The sequence below is a fragment of the Chiloscyllium plagiosum genome, unplaced genomic scaffold (genome assembly GCF_037043375.1).
Source record: "Chiloscyllium plagiosum isolate Xiang-an unplaced genomic scaffold, Cpla_swu_hap1 HiC_scaffold_6, whole genome shotgun sequence".
In the NCBI taxonomy this organism is placed as follows: Eukaryota; Metazoa; Chordata; class Chondrichthyes; order Orectolobiformes; family Hemiscylliidae; genus Chiloscyllium; species Chiloscyllium plagiosum.
The window spans coordinates 34,542,223-34,568,833 of record NW_028270144.1 but is presented as its reverse complement, the minus strand read 5'-3'; the positions used below and the strand labels follow the sequence as shown (position 1 = coordinate 34,568,833).

The 26,611-nt window shown below is 41.7% G+C and overlaps 2 long non-coding RNA genes across 1 annotated transcript in view; one reads left to right on the top strand and one right to left on the bottom strand.

The window, feature by feature from the left end:
- Positions 1-26,611, bottom strand: part of LOC148149741 (uncharacterized) — a 461,686-nt gene that overhangs the window by 137,803 nt on the left and 297,272 nt on the right.
- LOC148149742 (uncharacterized) overlaps positions 1-26,611 on the top strand; it is a 79,481-nt gene that overhangs the window by 45,011 nt on the left and 7,859 nt on the right. Inside the window, exons 4-5 of the long non-coding RNA XR_015757411.1 lie at positions 6,442-6,535; positions 8,674-8,838. This is a non-coding gene — a long non-coding RNA (uncharacterized LOC148149742). The remainder of the gene's footprint in view (positions 1-6,441; positions 6,536-8,673; positions 8,839-26,611) is intronic.

Below are 26,611 nucleotides of genomic sequence, written 5' to 3'. Positions count from 1 at the left end.
CAGCACCTAAAATACCTCAAAAAAGGAGCAGCTGTTACAGCTAGAAATTTTTCCCGTCCTCCATCTTGGATTACCCAGAATCATTTAGTTGCAGCAAATCTTCAGCCATAAACTGGTAGTGGTTGGCAACATATACATTGCATAATATATACAAAGGTTATGGCACTTATTTTGTGCTTTAAATTTGCATACCAATTAAACTGAGGCCCTAGATGGGCAACAGCAGATGTTGCCAGGATAGGACTGTTTGAGGTATAGAGAGAGGCTGAATAGGCTGGGGCTTTCTTCCCTGGAGCGTTGGAGGCTGAGGGTTTATAAACTCATGAGGGGCATGGACAGGATAAATAGACAAGATCATTCCCTGGGGTGGGAGAGTACAGAACTAGAGGGCATAGGTTTAGGGTGAGAGGGAAAAGATTTAAAAATGGACCTAAGGGACAACCTTTTCATGCAGAGGTTGGTGCATGCATGAATGAGCTGCCAGAGGAAGTAGTGGAGGCTGGTACAATTACAATATTTAGAGTCATAGAGTCATAGAGATGTACAGCACGAAAACAGATCCTTCGGTCCAACCCGACCATGCCGACCAGATATCCCAACCCAATCTAGTCCCACCTGCAAACACCCAGCCCATATCCCTTCAAACCTTCCTATTCATATACCCATCCAAATGCCTTTTAAATGTTGCATGGCACCAGCCTCCACCACTTCCTCTGGCAGCTCATTCCATAAACGTACCATCCTCTGTGTGAAAAAGTTGGCCCTTAGGTGTCTTTTATATCTTTCCCCTCTCACCCTATTCCTATGCCCTCTAGCTCTGCACTCCCCCACCCCAGGGAGATGACTTTGTCTATTTACCTTATCCATGACCCTCATAATTTTATAAACCTCTATAAGGTCACTCCTCAGCCTCAAACGCTCTCTCTAACATCTTCTCCTGTAAGAACCAGGGTTTGAATTTACCTTTTGCACCAAGGGGCGTTTTTATGGGGATGTTTCAGGAAATTCGAACAGCATCATTATGTTTTGATAGAGTCGACTGGATTTTCAGATAGATTGTTATTCTATATTGTGTTCTCTTTTGTTCGTGTTTCATTCAGTAGTCTGTAATAAATTGTTTTACTTAAAGCCAAGTGGTTTAACCAGCTGCACGACTCCTGGGATATCCACCTCACATCTGCCTGAAACAACGAAAAAAGTTAGGGTCTGGCTAACTTCTTAAAATGTTTTGAGGGGGTCCTGGCCTGGTCCATATCATTAGGCAGTGACTACAATAAATCAAAATCAAATCAAACCAATTTCTGCACAGACTAGATACAAGTCAATCCAGTAATACATGCAGATTCAAATCCTTATTTAGATTGGATTCCCTACAGTGTGGAAACAGGCCCTTCGGCCCAACAAGTCCACACTGACCCTCCGAAGAGTAACCCACCCAGACTCATTTTCCCTACATTTACACCTGATTAATGCACCTAACATTATTGGCAATTTATTATGGCCAAGTCATCTAATCTGCACATGTTTTGGAATGTGGGAGGAAACCGGAGCACCCGGAGGAAACCCATACAGACACAGGGAGAATGTGCAAACTCCACTCAGCTAGTTGCCCAAGGTGGGAATTGATTTGGATTGATAGAGATGGCAATGCAAGATTTCTCTCCAAAACACGTTTTTATAAAGGATATTAGCAGTTTCTTTTAACATATCAAGCCAGGAAAGAAATGTCAACCTTTTTCACAGAAAATAGTCTTTTCCAATACGAGTGATGCTCTTCAGCTTCCAAAAATATGACAGGCACTTTTTAAGAGATTCATGAGTGAAGTGGCAACCCATATTCCTAACTGTTGATGATGTGCTGCTCTACAATGATACATGGAAGGAGCACTTGAAACAATTGACAGTAATTATTTAAAAAGGAGAATCGACTGATCTGCTGACAAATCTTGACAAAACTGAATTTGGAAAGTGCTGGTTATCTACAAGATATAGTAGAGCAATGGTAATTGTTATCATCAGCAAGGGTACCTATTTTGCTCTTAAACCTAAATGAGAAATAACAAGCTGCTTTTACATGGAGGTGGCTTTTATTACAAGTTTGATCAAATTTTTTCATCATCACAGCTTCACTGTCAGATTTACTGCAAAACTGTCAATTAAAAGGCATCTGGATGGGTGTATGAATAAGAAGGGTTTATCGGGATATGGGCCAAGTGTTGGCAAATAGGATTGGATTAACTTAGGATATCTGGTCAGCATGGACGGGTTGGACCAAAGGGTCTGTTTCCGAGCTGTACAACTGTATGACTCTGTGACTTTATGTGATAATTAATTTTGCTGCTTTATGCTCTCAGCAACAGCTGCAATAGAATTTATTTTCAAGCATATTACTGGGGAGTATTGTAGCTTCTAATATTTGTTACGTGATTCAGGAGTTTCAGGTATTAGTGTAAGACTTAATCTTGTGTTCCTTCATACCTTTGAAATAACTGTTGGTATTCAGTATTGCGTTTTACAGAGTCATGCAAATTTTGAAGCTCACTGATCTCAGCACAAAAATTTATGCACTAACTAAAAAAGAAGTTACTGAATTGTTGCACTTTCACTCTTGCAGGCATGTGAATGGATTTGGGCATTAGGTAAGGGCTGGAAAGAATCTGACTGGAAGATCATCAATAATCAAAAGTTTGCAAATGCTCTGAGTTTTGACTCACACACAGTGAACAGAGTGATTCAAAACCCATTAGAATCTTCATGTCAGCTCTGACATCTAGACTTGAAATGTTAGCTTGCTCTCTCTTCATGGATGCTGTCTGAACATCTATGATCTCCAGCATTTTTTGTTTTCAATTCAGATTCCAGCATCTGCAGTAAATTGCTCCTATTAGAATCCTACCCCAGAAGAATCAAAATCTTAAGAAAAAGGGAGAAAAAGGGAGTTGTTCCTCTTTTCAAGGCAATTACAGACCAGTCAGTCTTACGTCTGTTGACAGCAAGATTTTGAAAAGAAACCTGACGGATAGGATTTATGACTATTTGGAGAAGCATAGTGAGATTAAAGGCAGTCAGCATGGCTTTGTGAGGGGCAGGTCATACCTCACAAATCTTACTGAGTTCTTTCAGGAGGTGATGGGACAGGTCGATGAAGGTCGAGCAGTAGATGTGGTGTATATGGACTTCAGCAATGCATTTGATAAGGTTCCCATGGTAGATTCATTCATAATGTCAGGAGGTATGGGATACTGGGAGATTTGGTTGTCAGGATTCAGAATTGGTTGGCTGACAGAAGGCAGAGAGTGATTGGAAAGTATTCTGCCTGGAGGTCAGTGGTGAGTGGGTCCCGCAGGGCTCTGTTCTTGGGCCTCTGCTATTTATAGTTTTTATAAATACTTGGATGAGGAGGTTGAGGGGTAGGTTAGTAATTTTGCCAATGACACGAAGGTTGGAGATGCCATTAATCGTGTCGAGGGCTATTGCAGGCTGCAGCATGACATAGACAGGATGCAGAGCTGGGCTGAGAAATGGCAGATGAAGTTCAACCTGGATAAATGCGAAGTGATGCAATTTGAACGGTCGAACTTGAATGCTGAATATAGGATTAAAGACAGGATTCTTGGCAGTGTGAAGGAACAGAGAGATCTGGGTGTTCAATTGCATAGATCCCTCAAAGTTGCCACCCAAGTGGATAGGGTTGTTAAGAAAGCATATGGTGTTTTGGCTTTCATTAACAGAAGTGTCGAGTTTAAGAGCCATGAGATTTTGCTGCAGCTCTACAAGTCCCTGGTGAGACCACACTTGGAATGTTGTGTCTAGTTCTGGTCGCCCTACTATAGGAAAGATGCAGAGGCTTTTGAGAGGGTACAAAGAAGGTTTGCCAGGATGCTGCCTGGACTGGAGGGCTTGTCTTATGAAGAAAGGTTGACTAAACTGAGACTTTTCTTTCTGGAGAGAAGGAGGAAGAGGAGTGACATGACTGAGGTATACAAGGTAATGATAGGCATGGATAGAGTCAGTAGCCAGAGACTTTTCCCCAGGGCAGGATTGACTGGCACGAGGGGTCATAGTTTTAAGATATTAGGAGGAAGGTATAGAGGAGACGTCAGAGGTAGGTTCTTTATGCAGAGAGTTGTGAATGCATGGAATGTGTTGCCAGCGGTGGTGGCGGAAGCAGAGTCATTGGGGACATTTAAGTGATTGCTGGACATGCACATGGACAGCAGTGAATTGAGGGGTGCATAGGTTAGGTTATTTTATTTTAAATTTGGAATCCTCGCAACAACATCATAGGCCTATTATGTGCTGTACTTTCCTATTCTATTCCAGAAATCTTGCTTATTGATAAAAGACTGGTCTGAGAATGGTTATAATTATAAACGCACTTTCCTGTACATAGCCTAGAGTGCTACAGATTAATGCTATACATGTCCTTATACAATTTCCTCTGTCTGCTTTACACTTGGACTGCTTTACCCTTAGTAAGCCTTCATTAAAATAACAGGCAAATAATATATCAGTGTTTTAGCTGTTAATACTACTATTGGCAAATTCTAAGTTAAATATTATTTTTAGACAATGATCTTTACAAAGTGGTTTTATTCAATTTTGGGTGGGTTCTTTCTGCTTTCAATTTCTCTCAGTGCCAACACTCACAGTGAATGAGCTCAATGCTACTGATGTGTGAAATGTCCAGTGACAGATGGATTAGATAATAACACTGAAATTATCTGTACTGATCACAGTCTTCTTAGTTTACCTTCAGTCACGTCCTTAATTCAGGGCAATGTTATTGATGCAAATCAGTGACATAAGCAGTCTGCAGACCTGCAGTGTCAAAGACGGATAAATCAGCAACCCAGAGGAGATGAGGGTAAATCACTGGGAGCTGTCTGGAGTATAGAATTTGAGCTGGAGAGTTGCTGAAAATGTTATTTTGCTTCAGCCAAAAGGAGGACTATGGTCTTTAGAAAGTTTTTGCAGCATTCAGAGACACCATCTGTAGAATCCAGCACTTGTCACTTTGCAGCTCCTTTGGGTAATATGTAAGTGCCATTATTTCCCTTGACTGTAGCCATTGTTTCAAGAATATAGCACCAGCCACTGTCAACAATGACATATCTTAACTGTCTCTGTCTCACAGCATTAAATAATTTTGATGTTGAAGAGAACAGAAGTGTGAAATTTCTCACCTGATTAACATTCAGGTTATCAGACATAATTCCTTCTCTAACAACAGGTTTATTGATTATTGGGTCCCCAGCAGAGCTCTTGTCAATGTCTGTCTTTCCACAAAAAGTGGAAAAAAAATACTAAACTGGACATTTGCCATCTTTACTTTAATAGTCTCTGTCAGCAAGTTGTCTCGGCAACCAAGGTCCTTCTTGCTGTTTAGTAGAAGGCAGCTTACTTTGGTTCAGTTGCAAATGTGCAGTTGAAAGAAGGAAGACCAAGACATGAAATAGAACATACTGTTTCTTTATTTGTATGTTTTCAATTGACCTATATAGAAACAGAACAATAGACCTGAGACGTTCTGTCTCTCAGTGCCAATTCAATCAAACCTTTAATGACTCTAATTCAAAAGATTAATTACCCATCATTTCATGCAAAGAGCAATTGCCACATCTGATGTCTTCATTCACTTGTGATATTTTGACATAGTTTTGACACTTGTAGTTGCAGAATTCCTGTTGTAGCAAACATGAATCCTGACAGCTGTCAAGCTATTTGGTTAATCTCACTAGGATTTATAATCTTGATCAGTTCTCAGTTCAAACTCATGCTCAAAATATAATTGAATTATTTCTTTCAATTCTCAGTCAGTGTGTGGGGAAAAAGGAGAGTGGTGAATATCTGGGCCTATCACTTACGCAACAAGTGGCAAATTTTGCTACTTTCAAATCTCCTCAAACACACAGCTAATCCTTTCTTTACAAGATGCATGACCTGACAAACCCAACAATTGTTTGATCTCCTCTTTCCACCCACAGAAAGAAATACATTTCTAGATGGCGAGAGAGTGATTGAGTTCTTGACACTGAACTTCATCATATGTTATCTTCCTTCAAAGAGCAGCAGTTGTTGGAGTTTATCAGGCATGGAGTTTCAGTGCTGCAGTGATGACATATCCCACAATAATATAAAGGCTGTAATCAATTGACTAAAAGGCAGTAGAATTGAGATCAAGAGTGTGTTTTCTTTGTGTATTTATGGGATCATGCGATGATATTGTGCCGAAGAAGACTGTTCAATCCATCGAGACAATGCCAACCATCCAAAAAGCTATCCAATTAAGCCCATTTCTCCCACTTATTTTGCCTTCAAGTATTTATTCAATTCCCTTCTGAAACATGCAAGTGATTTTACTTCCCACCATTCTTTCAGACAGCGCATTTCTGTTCACGGCAAGTCAAATAGTGTCACTGTTTATTAATTTATCCACAGGATGTGGGCGTCACTGGCTGGGCCAGCATTTATTCCCATCCCTAATTGCCAAGCACATTGCTATGGGTCTGGAGTCACGTGTTGGTCAGACCAGGTAAGGATGGCAGTGAACCAGATGGATTTTTCCCGACAATTGTTGGTTTCATGGTCCTCATTTGAGGTAATGAGAGGCACAGATACAGTAGTTAGCCAGAGACTTTTGCCAAGGGCAGAAATAGCTGTCATGAGACAGGCTTTTGACACAGAGAGTGGTGGATATTTGGAATGCAATACCAGATTGAAAAACATGAGGTACATTTAAGCAACTGCTGGACAAGCACATGGATGGCAGTAAATTGAGGGGTGTGTAGGTTAAATTGATCTTAGATTAAGATAAATGCTCGGCAGAGCATGGTTTCATGGCCCTCATTCGACTCCTGATTGGATTATTACTGAATTCAAATTTCACTATGGTGGGATTTGAATCCAGGTACCAAGGACATGACCTGGGTCTCTGGTATGGCAGTCTAGTGATAATACCATTAAACCATCGTTGCCCTTTATTCCCACAGCTCTTGTTTGGCTGTTCACTAAAAACAACAGGGTGGATTCAAAGGGGTAAACTTTCCAAACACTCGTCTGTAGCTTAGAAATGGCAATTTAATTCTGTCACAGCATTTGACTTACCCAGAGAGACCATCCCTTAGGCTTGGCTCCATATGGAATGTAATTAGCACAACCATCACTGTGATTCTGAGCTTTAATGACTTTTTTTTCAACTTCTTTGAGCATCTTAACAAAATCTTTTTGCATTCGCTTACTGCTAACTGTATTGTGGGTCCACCTGCAGCACATGGACAGCAGCAGTTCAATATTGTGCGGTCTCACTAATATCTTGTACAGCTGCAAAAACACTTCCCTACTTTTATATTCTATTCCTTTAGCAGTAAATTTTAGCCAAAATTCCATTTGTCTTCCTTCTCACCTGCTTCCCATTTAAATAGTAAGTTGGCTTTCTATCCCTCTAATCAAAATGAATAACCTTATACACCTCCACTTTAAAAGTCATTTGCCAAATTTTGGCCCATTCACATAACCTATCCATGTCCTTTGGTAAATTTCTTATTTCTTCACTGCCACTTACCTTTCCACTTATTTTAGCGTCATCTGCAAACTTGGCTATAATACTTTCTATCCCCGCATCCAAGTCATTAATATAGATTGTGAATAGTTGGTGCCCAAGCACCAGTGGAACTCCACTAGTTACATCTTGCCAAGCAGAAAAAGAACCATTTATCCCAACTGTCTGACTTCTGTTGGTTAGCCAATCCTCTATCAAAATTAATAAATTACTCCCAATCCCATGTGATCTTATCTTGTGTATTTAATGTTTTTGCAGTACCTCATCAAATGCCTTTTGGAAGTCCAGATGTACTACATTTGCTGGATCTTCATTATCTATATTGCTTGTTACAAAGAACTGCAGGAAATTAGTCAAACATGATTTACCCTTCATAAAACCATGCTAACTCTGGTTTATGTGTTTTGAAGTTATTACTTTCTGAATAACGGATTCTATCAATTTCCCAACAACATATGTTGACTGGTCTGTAATTTCCTACTTTCTGGCCCCCACTCTTTTTGAATAAGGTTGTTATATTAGCATCTTTGCAATCCACGAGAACAATTCCCAAGTCCAAGAAAGTTTGGAATATTATAACCAATGGATCCATTATTTTGGCTGCCAATTCCTTAGTATGTAGACCATAATGGCCCGAGGACTTATCGGTCTTTAATCCCAATAATGCCTATCTCTGGACCAGAAAGCCTGGGTTCAAGACCTACCTGGTCCAGATGTGTGTCATAACATGTCTGAAGTGTGTGGGGATGTGTGCATATCAGAGAACATTCTCATTGGTTTGTTTCTGGGCCCAATTAAAGCATCCATTGCAGGTTCAGACAATCAGTATGGAAGGGGTCATTGCACCTGTTTCCTTTCCATGCGTACATCAACACCCAGGTGTCCATGGAGAGGGAGCATGCAGTGTCCATTGCTACATTTCAGGTCTTCCATGACGAGTGGGCACCATTGGGGCTGCAATACATTATTCACTCCACACCCCCAAAATGATGGTTTGATATTCACTTGTAAGTTTCCTTTTGATAGTTTGAGTTTTGTTACAGTATCCTTTTAGGCCTGTCCATGTTACTTTGGTTTAATCTCATTTAATTTGTTTGTTTTGTTTCGAATAGGAGGACATTGACAGGATGCAGAGCTGAACTGAGAAGTGGCAGACGGTGTTCAACCTGGATAAATGCGAAGTGATTCATTTTGGAAGGTCGAATTGGAATGCTGAATACAGGGTTAAAGACAGAATTCTTGGCGGTGTGGAGAAACAGTGGGATCTTGAGGTCCACGTACGTAGATCCCTCTAGGTTGCCACACAAGTTTATGGGATTGTTAAGAAGGTGTATGGTGTTTTGGCTTTCATTTACAAGGGGATTGAGTTTCAGGGCTGTGAGATTTTACTGCAGCACTACAAAACCCTGGTTAGACCACACTTAGAATATTGTGTCCACTTCCGGTCGCCCATTACAGGAAGGATGTAGATGCTTTAGAGAGGTTACAGAGGCGATTTACCAGGATGCTGCCTGGATTGGAGGTAATGTCTTATGAAGAGAGGTTGCGGGAGCTAGAGCTTTTCATAATGGAGCGAAGAAGGATGAGAGTTGACTTGATAGAGGTGTACAAGGCTGTGCCCTCCTGCCTCCTGCCAGAGGCACAGATAGACTAGTTAGCCAGAGACTTTTCCCAAGGGCAGAAATGGCTGTCACGAGGGGTCAGAATTTTAAGGTGATTGGAGGAAGGTTTAGGGGAGATGTCAGAATTTTAAGGTGATTGGAGGAAGGTTTAGGGGAGATGTCACTGACAGGTTCTTTACACAGAGAGTGGTGGATGTGTGGAATACAATACCAGAGTCAAAAACATGAAGGATATTTAAGCAACTGCTGGACAAGCACATGGATGGCAGCAAATTGAGGGGTGTGTAGGTTAGGTTCATCTTAGATTAGGATAAATGCTTGGCAGCACATCATGGGCCGAAGGGCCGGTACTGTGTTGTGCTATTCGATGTTCTATGGTCAATAGAAACCAGCTGTTTCCAGGACTGCAAATGCTGGAGATTAGTGTGGTGCTAGGAAAGCACAGCAGGTCAGGCAGCATCCGAAGAGCAGGAGAGTTGACGTTTCGGGCATAAGCCCTTAGTTGAAGAGTCAATAACAAGGAGCATCATTTTAAAGTGAAAGGTAGGCAGTTTAGAGAGGATTTATGGAAAACCGTTTTCACCCAGATGGTGGTAGGGGTTTGGAATGCATAACTGGGGAGGGTAGTTGATGCAGGAAACCTCATAGTCTTTGAAAAATACTTGAGTGAGCACTTAAAGTTTTATAATATTCAAGGCTTTGGGCCTCTTACAGGACATTAGGACCAGTATAGGTAGTAGTACAATTTAGTGGAACAGACCTGATGGGCCAAAGGGCCTCTTCCATACAGTGTAATTCTATTATTCTCTGCAATCATACTGAGAGGGCTGGATAGACTGGACATGGAGAAGATGTTTCCACTGGTTGGGAAGACAAAGGCAGGAGGGCACAGCCTCAGATTGAAGGGGTAACCCTTTAGAACTGAGATGAAGAGAAATGTCTTCAGCCAGAGTATGGTGAATCTTGGAACTCAAAGCCCCAGAAGGCTGTGGAGGTCAAGTCATTAACTGTATCTAAGACAGAGGTTCTTGATTAGTCTAGAGATGTAAGGTTACGGAAAGAAGGGAGGAGAATGGGGTGAAGAATCATGTCAGCCTTCATTGAATGGCAATTGATATGATGGGCCAATAGCTTAATTATGCTCCTGTACCTTATGGTCTACATCTTGTATACCAGATTGTTGCGTTTCCAGGTGAGGAGGGCGATATGGTGGCTTAATGGTTAGCACTGCTGCCTCACAGCAACCATGGACTCACGTTTGATTTGGTCATCTGTGCGGGGTTTGCACATCCTCCCCGTGTCTGCATGGGTTTCCTCCGGGTGCTCCAATTTCCTCCCACAGTCCAAACATGTGCAGGTTAGATGCACACTGTAGGGATTCGTTGATATTCTGCCCCTCTTTCTTCGCTAACCTCATCCCTTGGTTGGTTGCAGTAAGGTTAATTAAAAACAATTCCCTCCCTTTTTCCTCAACTAAATTAATTAATATGTAAGAAGGAGACAATTTAACCAGACTTTCCCAAATTATCAAAGAGTGAGTTTATTGGTTACAAAATACAAAGTGAAATAATAATCCAACACCCATACACAAATGTATGAAATAATAACCCAACACCCATACACAAATGAAAAGTGATAGAGTTAAGGTTATCCAAAAAAAATCTTCTTTAACATTCCTTACAGAGACCCTGTTCTGACAATCAGTGGATTTACATCCACAGTTCTTTTGTTTGTATCAGTCCTGTTTTAAAAGCATATGTTAGAATTTAAAACTTCAATATGTCCATCGGTGATCCAGTGTTATGATGCACAATCGTGAAACTGGCTAAACTGGCATTTGTTCCCTATCCTTTGATGCCCTTGAGTGATGAACCACTGCTATCCATGTTGAAGGGTTTCTCACAATTTAATTTGGTAGGGAGTTTTGAAAGTTGGACTCAGCGATAGTTGGAATGGAACTTCACTTCCTACCAAAGTAAAAGCTATGTTTACGATGTTCACACAGTGCATGTGTTAAATTATTGGGCAATAGGTGGAGATTAATGGGATGGTACTGAGCAGAACAAACAAAGAAGACAATGATTTCTATCCCCACTGTGATCAGTTAAATAATCTCAGCTAAAGCAGAGGTGGTGAAACTTCAATGGCCCTCAGTATTCTTGGACTGAGTCAGAGAAAAGATTAGCATTGCTTTGTCTTTGCTGACTAGCCATCTGGTTGTCCTCTTCAAGAAGGGTCCAATGCAATAAAACATATAAGCTGCTGTCTGCAATGGAACTGGATCCCACTATGAGATCAATAAAGAGAATAATAGGGGGAGAAAATTCTGATTGTTTGCTTTAAGTAAAAAAATGCTTATATGTCAGCATTCTGCAGTGGATGCGTGGTGTTGGCTGACAGAAAATGCCACCCGTGTACAATTTTCTCTTCCTTACTAATGAAATCATCTCACAGTATAAACAGATCTACAATGACACTTTTTCAACATCTGTAAGCTTCTGTATAAATGGGAGAGTCAGAGGGATATTATAAGTGGGCTAACCTAATAGCTCGCAAGTGACAAAGTTATGATTAGTGATTCAAGTGGGCTACGCTTCATATTTCACTGCTTTTGTCATATATTCTGTTTACTTTGCACACCAATTAAAGAATTAATTCTAAATTGATGAGAATTGAAAGCAGATGCATTGACTTTCAAAGAAGGCATGTTGTCACACAGATTCCACTGATCTCACTGTGATCCATTTCTTCTGACAGTACTCCTTGTTCTCAGAATGAAATGTTTCATAGAAATGATAAAATAACATGTGGTCTAAAATTAACCACCTCTGGGTAATATCACAATGATAAAAGAGCAGCACTTAAATTTATAATATTCCAAAGTAATTTTGTTGGTTTCAATTCAAGAGTCACAGTCATATTTCACAGAAACAGACTCTTCGGTCCAACCAGTCCATGTCACCATAATCCCAAAACTAAACTAATCCCATTTGCCTGTGCATGACCCATGTCCTTCCAAATATTTCTTATTCATGTGCTTATCCAAATGTGTTTTCAATGTGTAACTGCACCCACATCCACCACTTCCTCTGTATGTTCATTCCATACACAAACCGTGCTCTGTGTAAAAAAAATTGTTACTTGTGTCTTTTTAAAATTTTTCTCCTTTCACCTTAAAAATATGCACCCTAGTCTTGATAAAGACATTCATCTTATCTATACCTCTCATGATTTTATAAACCTCTCAAAGGTCACCCCTCAGGCTCCTACATGCCGATAAAAATAGTCCCAGCCTATCCAGCCTATCTTTATAACTCAAACTTTCCATTCCCGGCAATATCCTGGTAATTTTTTCTGAACCCTCTCTAGCTTAATAATATTCTTCCTGTAACAGAAGTGAACATAGTACTCCAGAAGAGACCTCACCAACATCCTATACAACCTCAACATGATGTCCCAATTCCTATACACAAAGATCAGAGTAATGAAGGCAAGAGTGTTAAATGACTTCACAACCACCCTATCTACATGTGACGCAAACTTCAAAGAGTCATATATATGAATCCCTAGGTCCCTTTGTTCTTTAGCACTACTCCAAAGCCCTACTTTTAATTGAATGGATCCTGCCCTTGTTTGTTTTACCAAAACACAATACCTCACATTTACCCAAATTAAAATCTATCTGCCACTTCTCAACCCATTGACCCATTTGATCAAGATCTCTTTGTAATCTTTGATATCTTGGATATACTGTACTCATTATAACAGTCTGATATGATGATTAAGATGTTTTTACTGTCATATGACCAGTCCCCAATTAGGTACTAAAAGTGTGGCACTGGTAAAGCACAGCTGGTCAGGCACCATCCGAGGAACAGGAGAGTCAACCTTTCAAGCATAAGCTCTTCTTCAGGAATGTGGGGGGTGGGGGGGTGTCTAAGGGGTTTGAGGAATAAATGGGAGGGGGTGGGGTTGGGGGAAGCTAGCTATGTATACGATAAGTGGATGGAGGTGGTAGGTGATGGTGGTAAGTCAGAGTGGAGGGTGGAGCAGATAGATGGGAAGAATGATGAACAAATAAGACAGTTCAAGAGGGCAGTGCCAAATTGGAGGGTTAGGTCTGGAATAAGAAGGGACAGGAGATGAGGAAACTAATGAAATTGACATTGATTCTGTGTGGTTGAAGTATCCCAAGGCAGAAGACAACGGGATCTTGATCAGATGGGCCAATGGGCCAAGGGGTGGCAGATGGAGTTTAATTTTGATAAGTGTGAGGTTCTTCCTCCCCTCGTCAGGTGGCTAGGATTTGGCAGTGGAAGAGGCCCATGACTTGCATTTCCTTGGTGGAGTGGGAGGGGGATTTGAAGTGATCAGCCATAGGATGGTGGGGTTATTTGATGCACATGTCCCAGAGATAGTCTGTGAAACATTCAACAAGTTGACGTCCTGTATCCCCAATATAGAGGAGACCACATCGAGAGCAATGTATACAGTAGATGAGGTGTTTGGATGTGCAGGAAAATCTTTGCTGGACGTGGAAGGATCTTTTGGGGCCTTGGATGGAGGTGAGGGAGACAGGTGTGGGCGCAGGTTTTGTACTTCTTGCGGTGGCAAGAGAAGGTGCCCGAAGTGGAGGGTGGGTTGGTGGGAGGCGTGCACTTAATAAGGGATGTGTGGGGGGAATAGTCTCTGTGGAATACTGAAAGCAGTGGGGAGGGAAATGTATCTCTGGTGGTGGGGTATGACCATCGTGGTGGAAATGGCAGAAGATGATGCGTTGTTTCCGGAGGGGCTGTATCCCTGGGGGGCTCTGTGCATGTTGTGTTTGGAGAGGTGGGTTTCAAGGGCGGTGGTGAGGGAAGTGGAGGAGATGCTCTGGTGGGCATTGTTGACCATGTGGGAGGGGAAATTGCTGTTCTTGGAGTAGGTGGCCATCTGGGATGTTCTGGAGTGGAATCGGTCCTCCTGTGAGTAGATGCAGCGGAGGCGGAGGAATTGGGAGTAAGGGATAGCATTTTTACAGGAGTGGAGGGGTGAGGAGGTGCAGTCCAGGTAGCTGTGGAAGTCTGTGGGTTTGAAGTAGATGCCCGTGTTGAGTCGATCGCCAGAAATTGAGATGCAGAGGTCCAGGAAGGAGAGGGAGGTGTCCGAGATGGTCCAGGTGCACTTGAGGTCAGGGTGGAAGGTGTTCATGAAGTTGATGAACTGTTCAATTTCTTTGTGGGAGTGCGAGGTGTTTGTGAAGTTGATGAACTGTTCAATTTCTTTGCGGGAGTACGAGGTGTTTGTGAAGTTGATGAACTGTTCAACATCCTCATGGGAGCATGAACACCTCATGCTCCCACGAGGAGGTTGAACATCACTTCATGAACCATCTTGGACAGAGATGGCAGAGCAGTAGATGTGATCTATATGGATTTCAGTAAGGTGTTTGACAAGGTTCCCCATTGGAGACTGATTAGCAAGAGTAGATCTCATGGAATTAGAATTAGCCATTTGGATACAGAACTGGCTCAAAGGTAGAAGACAGAGGGTGGTGGTGGAGGGTTGCTTTTCAGACTGGAGGCCTGTGACCAGCAGTGTGCTACAAGAATCAGTACTAGGTCCACTGTTTTTTGTCATTTATATAAATGATTTGGATGTGAAGATAGGAGATACAGTTTGTATGTTTGCAGATGACACCAAAATTGGGGATATAATGGACAGAGAAGATGGTTACCTCAGAGTACAATGGGTTCTTGATCAGATAGGCCAATGGGCCAAGGAGTGGCAGATGGAGTTTAATTTTGATAAGTGTGAGGTGCTGCATTTTGGGAAAACAAATCAGGCAGGACCTATACACTCAATGGTAAGATCCTGAAGAGTGTTACGGAACAAAGAGACCTTGGAGTGCAGGTTCATAGCTCCTTGAAAGTGGAGTCACAGGTAGATAGGACAGTGTCTTTGTTGGTCAGTGTATTGAACAAAGGAGTTGGCAGGTCATGCTATGTCTGCACAGGATATTGCTTAGGCCACTTTGGAGTACTGCATCCAATTCTGGCTTCCTTCTTAGTGGAAGGACTTTGTGAAACTTAAAAGGGTTCAGAAAAGATTTACAAGGATGTTGCCAGGGTTAGAGCTTTTGAACTATAAGAAGAAGCTGAATAGGCTGGGGCTATTTTCACTGGAGCATCAGAGCTAAGGGGTGACATTGTAGAAGTCTTCAAAATTATGAAGGGCATAGATAGGGTAAATAGACAAGGACTTTTCCCCAGGATGGGGGAAAGTCCAAAACTAGAGGGCATATGTATAAGGTGAGAGCGGAAAGATTTAAAAGGAACCTAAGGGACAGCTTTGTCATGCAGAGGGTGGTGCATGTATGGAATGAGCTGCCAGAGGAAGTGATGGAACCTGGTACAATTGCAACATTTAAAAGGTATTTGGATGGATAAATGAATAGAAAGGGTTCAGAGGGATATGGGCCAAGAGCTGGCAAATGGGACTAGATTAATTTAGTATATCTGGTTGACATGGACGAGTTGTACCAAAGGCTCTGTTTCCATGCTGTACATCTCTATGATTCTATAACAGTGAAGGCAAGCACGCCATCACCTTTTTTTAACTATCTCTTCTTTTCTGTTCTTAAGTACATGCAAACACCAATCTCTTTCATAAGCTTTCTTAGTCACTATTTAACGTCTTCTGATGAAACTTGGTGTCAAATGTTCTTTAAACATACTCCAGTAAAGCATCAAGTTATAGGCATTATACATATCCAAGTTGTTGTTTTTGAAAAAGTTATTGCTACTCAATAGTCATTATCTTGCAACAAGATTATTGAAAGAAAAACCCACAAATCTCTCTGCACTCAACTTAGCAATTCAGCTGTATTCCATTGATTTTCCAGTCTTGCAACCATTAAATGGCACTGTTGTTTTTCAGATTGATTCCTCTGTCTCAGCCACACTAAAACCAGGCCATTTTTGGCTTTCATCTGACTGAGCAATTTCCCAGTTTGACACACTAGATTTGGAGTTTAGTCAATAAAAGCTTTGCCGTGTCCTTTTCTCTCCCAGTGTTCACAAAGGAGAACTAAATTCAATTCATCCTTTCTCTAGTCTCTGTAGACTTCAGCAATACAACCCCTACTTGGCCAAGGACATGCCAAAAACTTGGCAGGAACACTGTCAAAGGAATTTTCTATTCCCATGGTCACTGCTTTGCTTCCATGAGCGGTGCATGTGAATTTCCGACACTTTAACTATTTCTCTTTCAATTACTTTCTATGTTTGAAAGAAAGGACAATGATATTTTTGTATCTATGAAATATGCTAGTGTCTGGCCCATACAATTTTGCTTTTTCTATCTTATACTGTAACAGACTGATGTGAGCATAAAACAGAGTTTGATGAAGAATCTTAAGCATATTTAATTATGCAGATTTGTGTGAAACAAACAGCAGGGATGCATTGGGCAAGTTACAATGGTCTCATTACTTCTACAAATGAGGCGTTCAACTTCAGTGCTGCAAGAAAAGTAAACAGGCATCTGGCCAGAAAATCGCCTCATTCCCTCGGCAGTATGAAAACTGAAACCTCGGGAAACGCTGCTTTAGGCATATCATTTCATTTCAAATTGTAGAATTGTTTTAGTTAACAACACAAAACAACGTGGAGCATTTAAGATGGACTGAACTGGATCTCTAACTTGGAGGCTACATTATCGGAAAAGCTCTGAACTTATTTCTGAATATGAATTGCTTTTGAATTAAGAAGCTTAATTCATAAAGCAGAGAAAATAAGTCCTGGTATTTTGTGCCAACTCAGTTAATTCTAAAGTCACTGTTCCATTAAGTTGCCAGACACATTAATGGTACAACTCAGACTTTAAGCGACTTTATGAGCTATTTCTGAGAAATGTGTTCACATGCTCAACTAAAATTTGATTAGTTACTAACCTTTTAATTTTAACTCAGTTGACACCTCTGTTAAAACAGCTACCACAAGAATTTAATTCAGGCATTTGATACATTTACTAAAACTTGCACAGAAAGTAGTTTCAGCCTGAAACAATTTCCAACCTGTTTGTGCAATTCAATGCTCGAAATTTCAGCAAAGAGCTGGACATGTTCATGCTGTTTGTTCTTGGACATAATGCTAATAAGAGAAAACTTCTGCATTTCACTTTGTAGGCTGCCAGCAGAGAGCCACATGATGCATTGAACATAGATGTTAAGTCTTAGACCCACATTCTCAATTAATGATGCTGTACACATGGAGTGTAAGCTCGTGATTTTTGCACTTGCATACTTCCTCAGTTATGATCATACCTTTAGCATGTCAGTGCCCTGTTGGTAGTGCAGGCCCACATGAAGTTTGCAAGGTCAAAAGCAGGGCACCCTTATTACATGTAGCCTGATGCGCACCACTGATTCCAACAACACTACTTCATATTTGATTTGATTTATTATTGTCACATGTATCAATACACGGTGAAAAGTATTGTTTTGCGTGCTATCCAGAAAAATCAAGCCTTGCATAAATACATCAGTGTAATAGAATAGAATGCAAAATATAGTGTGACAGCTACAGAGAAGGCACAGACAAAGATCAACTCTAATTTTTGAGAGGTCCATTCAAATGTCTGATAATAGCAGGGAAGAAGCTGTTCTTAAATCTGTTGGTATGTGTTTTCAATCTTTTGTATCTTCGGCCCAACAGAAGAGGGTGGAAGAATGTGTAACCGGCCTGGGAGGCTCTCTGATTATGTTGGTTGCCCTCCTGAGACAGCAGTGAGCATAGACAGAGTCAATGGAAGGATGGCAATTTTGGACAAAGCAGTCGCCAAATCAAGCTGGGATGCATCCTGATAGGATGCTTTCTATGTTGCATCTATAAGATCTATTGGCAAGAATCATTCTGAACATGCCAAATTTCCTTAGCCTTCTGAGGAAGTAAAGGCATTGGTGTGCTTTCTCGACTGTAGCATTGAATGGCCCAGCATGGATAATTTGTGAGCAATAATGCATCCCTCCTCAATGCTTCTTATGCTTATTTTGAACAGAAGGTTAGTGAAACACTGTCACCTGCTCCAATAGCCTTGGGTGCACCTTTACCCACAGTTAACACTGCAGACATCAGATTGGCCTTCCTGAGAGTGAACACATAGAAAGCAATTGGCCTGAATGGAGTCCCTGGCTGTACATTCAGATCCCACTGGTAGGAGTAATTGTAGACATCTTTAACCTCCCCTTACTCTGATCTGAGGTTCCCGCCTGCTTCAAAAAGACCACTATCATCCCAGTGCCAAAGAAAAATCAGGCAATGTGCCTTAATGACCACTACCCAGTGGCTCTGACATCCATCATAATGAAGAACTTGTGAGGGTTGAGGCATGACACACATCAACTCCAGACTCCCAGATTACCATCACAATAGGTCCACAGCAGATGTCATATCCCTGGCCCTACACTCATCCCTGAAACATCTGGGTAACAAGGACACCTAAGTCAAACTCTTATTAAGTGATTTTAGCTCCAACTTCAACACCATAATTCCAACCAAACTCATCTCCAATCTCTAAGACCTGGACTCTGCTCCCCTCCTCTGCAACTGGATCCTCGATTTCCTGACCCACAGACAGCAATCAGGAAGGAAAGGCTTCCAGAAACTACCTGAATAAGCAGCTCCTGTAGGCATGTTTATGCAACTCAGCAGTTTATTCATGGCCCAAGAGAATCATTTGGCCCTTGCTGAGCTATATTTTGGTTTGGATCAGAGTGGTGCTGGAAAATCACAGCAGGTCAGGCAGCATCCGAGGAGCAGGAAAATTGATATCAGGAATGGAGGCAGGCTTTTGCCCGAAACGTCAATTTTCCTGCTCCTCGGATGCTGCCTGACCTGCTGTGCTTTTCCAGCACACTCTGATCTAAACTCTGGTTTCCAGCATCTGCAGTCCTCACTTTTGCCCATATTTTAGTTTGGACTACTAGAGACCTTTGAAATGTTTCCTAACAGATTCAAACACAAAAGTTAGTGTTTTTCTGGATATCTAAAGGTAGAAGCAATTTTATTTTTTGTTTCTGCAGCATTTCAAATTACTTAGATTCAGCAAGGGAGAAACTGGAACATTGCAATGTTGGGCTACACTTTGAATGCCAAGCTGTATATCATTGCACAATGAAGCGTCAGGCTCTGCACAATGCAGGATAATGTCAATGTGCTATATCTGTGGCAATGAAAAGCTACACATCTGCTGCTTACAATACTTCAGAGCTACAAAAAGCATTAATGAGATTATAAGCCCAAAGTACAATCTAATAGAAATGTTTAATCATATTTTAGTCATTGTCACTATATGGGAGGCTGGGTTACCTTCTCTTTTGATGTCCCTTAGTATATTTTCACGTTTAGCTGCTCAATTTGTTCTGTCTATGCATAGAAACATAGAAAGTAGGAATAGGAAAAGGCCATTTGGCCCTTCGAGTCTGTTCTGCCACTCAGCATGATCATGGATGATCATCCAACTCAGTATCAAGTTCCCTGTTTTACAGGGTACCCATTAATCACTTAAGCCCTAAGAACTACATGAATCTCCTTCTTGAAAAACATCAATTTTTTGTCCTCAATCACTTTCTGTGGCAGAGAATTCCGCAGGTCCACCACTCTCTGGGTGAAGAATTTTCTCCTAATTGGCAAGGACTGATTAAGGATAGTCAACATGGCTTTCTGCGTGGGAAATCATGTCTCACAAACTTGATTGAGTTTTTTGAGGAAGTAACAAAAAGGATTGTTGAAGGCAGAGCGGTAGATGTGATCTATATGGACTTCAGTAAGGCATTCAACAAGGTTCCCCATGAGAGACTGATTAGCAAGGTTAGATCTCACGGAATACAGGGAGAACGAGCCGTTTGGTTACAGAACTGGCTCAAAGGTAGAATACAGAGGGTGGTGGTGGAGGGTTGTTTTTCAGACTGGAGACCTGTGACCAGTGGAATGCCACAAGGATCGGTGGTGGGTCCTCTACTTTTTGTCGTTTGCATAAATGATTTGGATGTGAGCATAAGAGGTACAGTTAGTAAGTTTGCAGATGACACCAAAATTGGAGGTGTAGTGGACAGTGAAGAGGGTTACCTCAGATTACAGCAGAATCTTGACCAAATGGGTCAATGGGCTGAGAAGTGGCAAATGGAGTTTAATTCAGATAAGTGCGAGGTGCTGCATTTTGGGAAAGCAAATCTTAGCAGGACTTATGCACTTAATGGTAAGGTCTAAGGGAGTGTTGCTAAACAAAGAGACCTTGGAGTGCAGGTTCACAGCTCCTTGAAAGTGGAGTCGCAGGTCGATAGGATAGTGAAGAAGGCGTCTGGTATGCTTTCCTTTATTGGTCAGAGGAGTTGGGAGTTGGGAGGTCATGTTGCTGCTGTACAGGACATTGGTTAGGCCACTGTTGGAATATTGCATGCAATTCTGGTCTCCTTCCTATTGGAAAGGTGTGAAACTTGAAAGGGTTCAGAAAAGATTTACAAGGATGTTGCCAGGGTTGGAGGAGCCCTTCTTCAGGAATGGGGAGAGTGTGCCAAGCAGGCTAAGATAAAGGGTAGGGAGGAGGGTCTTGGGGGAGGGGCGTTGGAAATGCGATAGGTGGAAAGAGGTTAAGGTGAGGGTGATAGGCCGGAGTGGGAGTGGGGGCGGAGAGGTCAGGAAGAAGATTGCAGGTTAGGAAGCTGGTGCTGAGTTCGAGGGTTAGGTGCATTAGTCAGAGGGAAATGGCTCTGGGTGGGTTACTCTTCGGAGGGTCGGTGTGGACTGGTTGGGCCGAAGGGCCTGTTTCCACACTGTAGGGAATCTAATCCAACTCTGTCTCAACATCTTTTCAGTTGTCTTTATTTAGGCTTAAGATACTTGTTACAGAACCAAGTTTCCCATCCTCAAACTGAATATGAAATTGTATGACATTATGATAGCTCTTGACTTAATAATCCTTTATTATCTGATCATTGACTTATCCTATCTAATTACTCATAATTCTTCTTTTCTGTGCCCTTGCCAAATTAAACACTACTAGATTCAAAATAGACTGTTCCCTGGTTGATGTTTTTCCAAGAAGCTGTCCCAAATGCTTTCAATAAACTCATTCTCATAGTTACTGTTGTCAATTTGTATCATGTGATCTATATGAACATCATTATTGCCTACAAGTATTAGAGGATCCAACCGCCACCAAGACAGAACCCCACTGGTCCTCATCTACCACCTCACCAACCTCCAGATACATCGTATCATCCTTTGTCATTTCCGCCACCTCCAAACGGACCCCACCACCAGGGATATATTTCCCTCCCCTCCCCTATCAGTGTTCCAAAAAGACCACTCCCTCCGTGACTCCGTCGTCAGGTCCACACCCCCCACCAACCCAACCTCCACTCCCGGCACCTTCCCCTGCAACCGCAAGAAATGCAAAACTTGCGCCCACACCTCCCCCCTTACTTCCCTCCAAGGCCCCAAGGGATCCTTCCATATCCACCACAAATTCACCTGCACCTCCACACATATCATTTATTGCATCTGCTGCACCTGATGTGGCCTCCTCCATATTGGGGAGACAGGCCGCCTACTTGCGGAACTTTTCAGAGAACACCTCTGGGACACCCCGACCAACCAACCCAACCACCCCGTGACTCAACACTTCAACTCCCCCTCCCATTCCACCAAGGACATGCAGGTCCCTGGACTCCTCCATCGCCAGACCATAGCAACAAGACGGCTGGAGGAAGAGCGCCTCATCTTCCGCCTAGGAACCCTCCAACCACAAAGGATGAACTCAGATTTCTCCAGTTTCCTCATTTCCCCTCCCCCCACCTTGTCTCATTCCCAACCCTCGAACTCAGAACCACCTTCCTAACCTTTCTGACCTCTCCGCCCCCACCCCCACTCTGGCCTATCACCCTCACCTTGACCTCCTTCCACCTATCGCATTTCCAATGCCCCTCCCCCAAGTCTCTCCTCCCTACCTTTTATCTTAGCCTGCTTGGCACACTCTCCTCATTCCTGAAGAAGGGCTCATGCCCGAAACATCGATTTTCCTGCTCCTTGGATGCTGCCTGACCTGCTGCGCTTTTCCAACAACACATTTTCAGCTCTGATCTCCAGCATCTGCAGTCCTCACTTTCTCCATGAATAACTGAGATCCAAACACTGATCCTTGTGGTAAAGTACTAGTCACTGGCTGCCACCCAAAAAATGATCTGTTTATTCCTATTCTATTTCCTGTCTACTTGCCCATTTTCAATTCATGTCAATATATAACCCAATCTCATATGTTTTAACTTTACATGCAAAACTCTTATGTAGGATCTCATTGAATGCCTTCTGAATGTCCAAGTAAACCACACACTCTAGTTCCCCTTTATCAACGCTACTTATCAACCCTTGAAAAATACCTTTTTCTATGTCATGAATACATGTTGACTCTATCCAAACCTGTTACTGTTTTCTAAGTGGTCTGCTATTAAATCTGTTGTGATGGACTGTAGCACTTTTTCCAATACAAATGTTAAAGTAACCAGCCTATAATCCCTTGTTTTCTCTCTACCTCGTTTTTAAAATAATGGGGTTACATTGGCTTCCTCGAATCCATAGAAACTGTTCCAAAGTCAATAGAATCTTGAAGGATGACCATCAATGTGTCCACTATTTACAGGGCCACTTCCATATGTACTTTGAGATGTAGATTATGGGGCCCTGGGAATTTGTTGGCCTTTAATCCCATCAGTTTCCCTTTCAATTTGTTCCTCTCACCAGATCTTATATTCCGCAATATTTTTGGTGCTTTATTTGTGAATACAGAACCAAAGTATGTATTAATTGGTCTGCCAACTCTTTATTCCTTATTATAACCTGTAATATTTCTGATTGTCTTCCCTAACAATTTTTATCTTCACATACCTAAAGAAGCTTTTACTATCAGTTTGTATGTTCTCTAAAAGCTTACTCCTGAACCCTACTTTACCCCTCTTCGGTAATCCCTTTATCCTCCTTTACTTAAATATAAATTTCTTTCAGTCCTCACATCTGTTGCAATTTATGATAAATGTCACTTATTAGTCATGGCTGGGTCACCTTTCCCACTTGATTCTTGTGCCAGCAGGAATGAATCATTGTGACAGTTTATGCTATCTGTATGCTTTACCAGCTTGGGGAATTAAAAATGTCATACCCTTTCCAGTTCAGGTTTATGTTCAGGAGCACAGAGTAGCAGACAGGCAATATTTCTGCCTGATGTCTAAGAATTAACACATGGATCCATAAGCTAGGGAAGCTCGGGTTTGGAAGCTATCTCAGATCAGAGAGAGTTAAGGACAAACTAAATACTTCAGAGACAAGCTGGAGGGAAAAGGCAAGCCAGGCAGACACTATCTTCAGGTGAGCAACCTCCAAGGTGGACTTTGAGATAGGCAACAACACAAAATCGGCGAGCATAGGCTGATAGCTAAGCTCCATATCCATGAGGCCAACCTCAACCGTGACCTTGGGTTCACGTCACACTATTGGTAACCCTGACTCACTATATACTCCCACACACAGACTTACATGCACATATTCGCACACCTGCACAGACACTGTCACATACACACTCACACACGCACACTCACACTCACATAAACACACACTTTCTCTCTCTCACACACACACGCACTCATAGGCACAGGCCCAGACACAGACACAACCATCAGATGAAGCTTGGACTTGCAAATAAACCTGTTGGACTATAACCTGGTTTTGTGTGAATTTTAACTTTATACACACCAGTCCAACATTAGCTCCACCACATCATTGTTAAAAAAGGCGCATGCCCAGACATTTCAGTGTCTCTGCCTTTATGACCTTTCTTCAAAAAAACCCCAAGGGCAAAATAACCTTTTTAAAAATGATAGCATCATCATACCACCTCCACACTGTGACTTCTGGAGTCTCCCACCTTGTCATCTTTTTCTACATATTGCCCTATGAAGACAACATCCAAAGACATGAGATTAGTTTCTATGTGCTGCTTACAGCTAGCTCTGTTGTCTTCAGTACATCTCCTGACCCTTCAGCTGCCACTGTCTTTGTCTAATAGCCAGTCCTGGATTAGCTCAAATTACTTCCAGTGAAATAGAACCAAGGCTGAACCAATTTTCTGCTGCACTAACACAAACACTAAACCTCAGCCACTGAGTCCACATGCCTGTTGTCTGAGGTTGAATCAGATTGTTCATACCAAACATTCTATTCAAGATTAAGCAGAGTTTCCAGTCAATGTTCTGATTCAGCTGAGTAGGTACAGCATCCTTCAGAATACTGTCCAGACTTTGCCCTGTAATACTTGATGCATGTATGTGGATACTTCAAGCAACATTTTGTAATCACGTATTTAAGAAAACATCTCAATAAGTAAATTTGAAAGAAAGCATTGTTTCCATTGATGTCTTCTTAAATCAAATGGCCATCTACTTTTGTGTCATTGCCTTTTAAGTGAAATTCTTATATCTATGCTATTACCATCACCATATTAATTTATTCCAATGCTATTCTGGCCAGCTTTGTTCTACAAGCTTGGGTTCATCAGCTTCACTATAATATACTGCACCAAGACATCCACACCCATCATTTCTGCCTTGACTTGCTTACATTAAGTTGCAGTCCACCAATATTTCCAAATTAAGCTTCTCATCACTAAGTTTAGATAATTTTGTTTTCACCCTTTTTATTCTTTCAGTTTTGCAACTGTAGATCTCTCAGTGCCTCTAACGTTTTTGCTTCTAGTGTACTCATTTTGCAATGTCATCAACTAATTAAATCTCATGCTCTTTCAGGCATCATTTATACTATTCCATTTCAACTCCCTCTCCTCCTTATATTTTCCTCTTTGGCAGGGCAACCACTATTACCTCATGACATTTCCAAAGTGTATGAAGTATTTTCTGCATTAAAGATGTTGTATAGATATTGTTATTCAGGAGGTTGAGAGATGGAGAGAGAGAGTTGTATGCACGCTTAGAGCATTTATCTTGAAGTTCTGCTGACAGTGATAGCTGCAACATGCCGGAGGCTTGGGGCAAATAGTACACTGTCTCTGGGCACAGTATTTAATCAAATAAAAAAGGAGAACTTGTACTACAGTCTAGCAATGTAATTTACTGTTCACTAATCTGTTTGGAACTTCCTTGTAGGGCATCACAGAATGAGAAAAAGAACTTGAATTCTTATAGCACAGTTCATTACCTTGGGATGTTCCAAAATGTTTTACATTCTATGAATTATTATTGAAGTAGAATCACCATTATAACATAATGCAACTGCTGATTTTGCAAGAAAGGTAATGAGATATTGATCAGACCATCTGTTTTAGTGATTGTAAATGAGGAACAGTTATTGGCCAGGGCAACCATACTCTTTAGAATCATAGAATCCTACAGTTTGGAAGCAGGCCATTCAGCCCATTGAGTCCAGGCTGACCCTCTGAAGAGCATCATACCCAGACACACCCCATTACCCTATCCCTGCATTTCCCATGGCTAACTCACCTAGCCTGCACATCCCTGAATACTATGGACAATTTAGCATGCCCAATCCATCCAATCTGCACAGCTTTGTACTGTGGGAGGAAATCAGAGCTCCCAGAGGAAACCCACGCAGAAATGGGGAGAACGTGCAAACTCCACACAAGACAGTCAACCAAGGAATTGAGCCCAGGTCCCTGGTGTTGTGAGCCAGCAATACTAACCGCTGAGCCAACATGTGGCCATGGGATAATTGATATTTACCTCTGGAAAGATGGAACCCCGGTTTAATGTGTTATCTAAACAAATGCACCTCTAAAAAGAGCAGCACCCCCTCAGTGGCACCTCACCTGTGATTTTATCATTAAGTTTCTGCAGTGGGATTTGAACCTACCACCTTTAAAGCCAACAGTGAGAGACTTACTCACTGAACTACAATTGGCGCAACCCATGGCTACTCCCCTGGCTTTTCCCCTTTTACATGGTGTTGCCACAATGTTGGTTCATTGCATTCATTTCATTTATGGTTTTTGGTTTTGGTGGGTAACTTTAGAGCTGTATGCCCTTTCTATCACGAACCCTTCCCATTTAGCCAGGCTGAGGACCAGAACTGATAAGTCCTGGCTTGCGTGCACCAATGACAAGGTTAGCTGGCTCAATGTATAAAACAGAAAATTTAGATAGAATATTTTTCAGGAAACTAGGTATGCGCAAATGTACACAAACACAGTTGGTTCCTGTTCCAATTTAGCTGAATTGGCTCAGCTAAATATTCTCTGTGGTTCAGCTTGGGTCACTTTGATCCTGTGATCTGAAATGTGTCTTTTACAGTTCAATATCAATGTAATCAATATGAAAAAACCACAGTTCATAACAGAGAACCTGCTAAGAAAACTTGAAATGTCA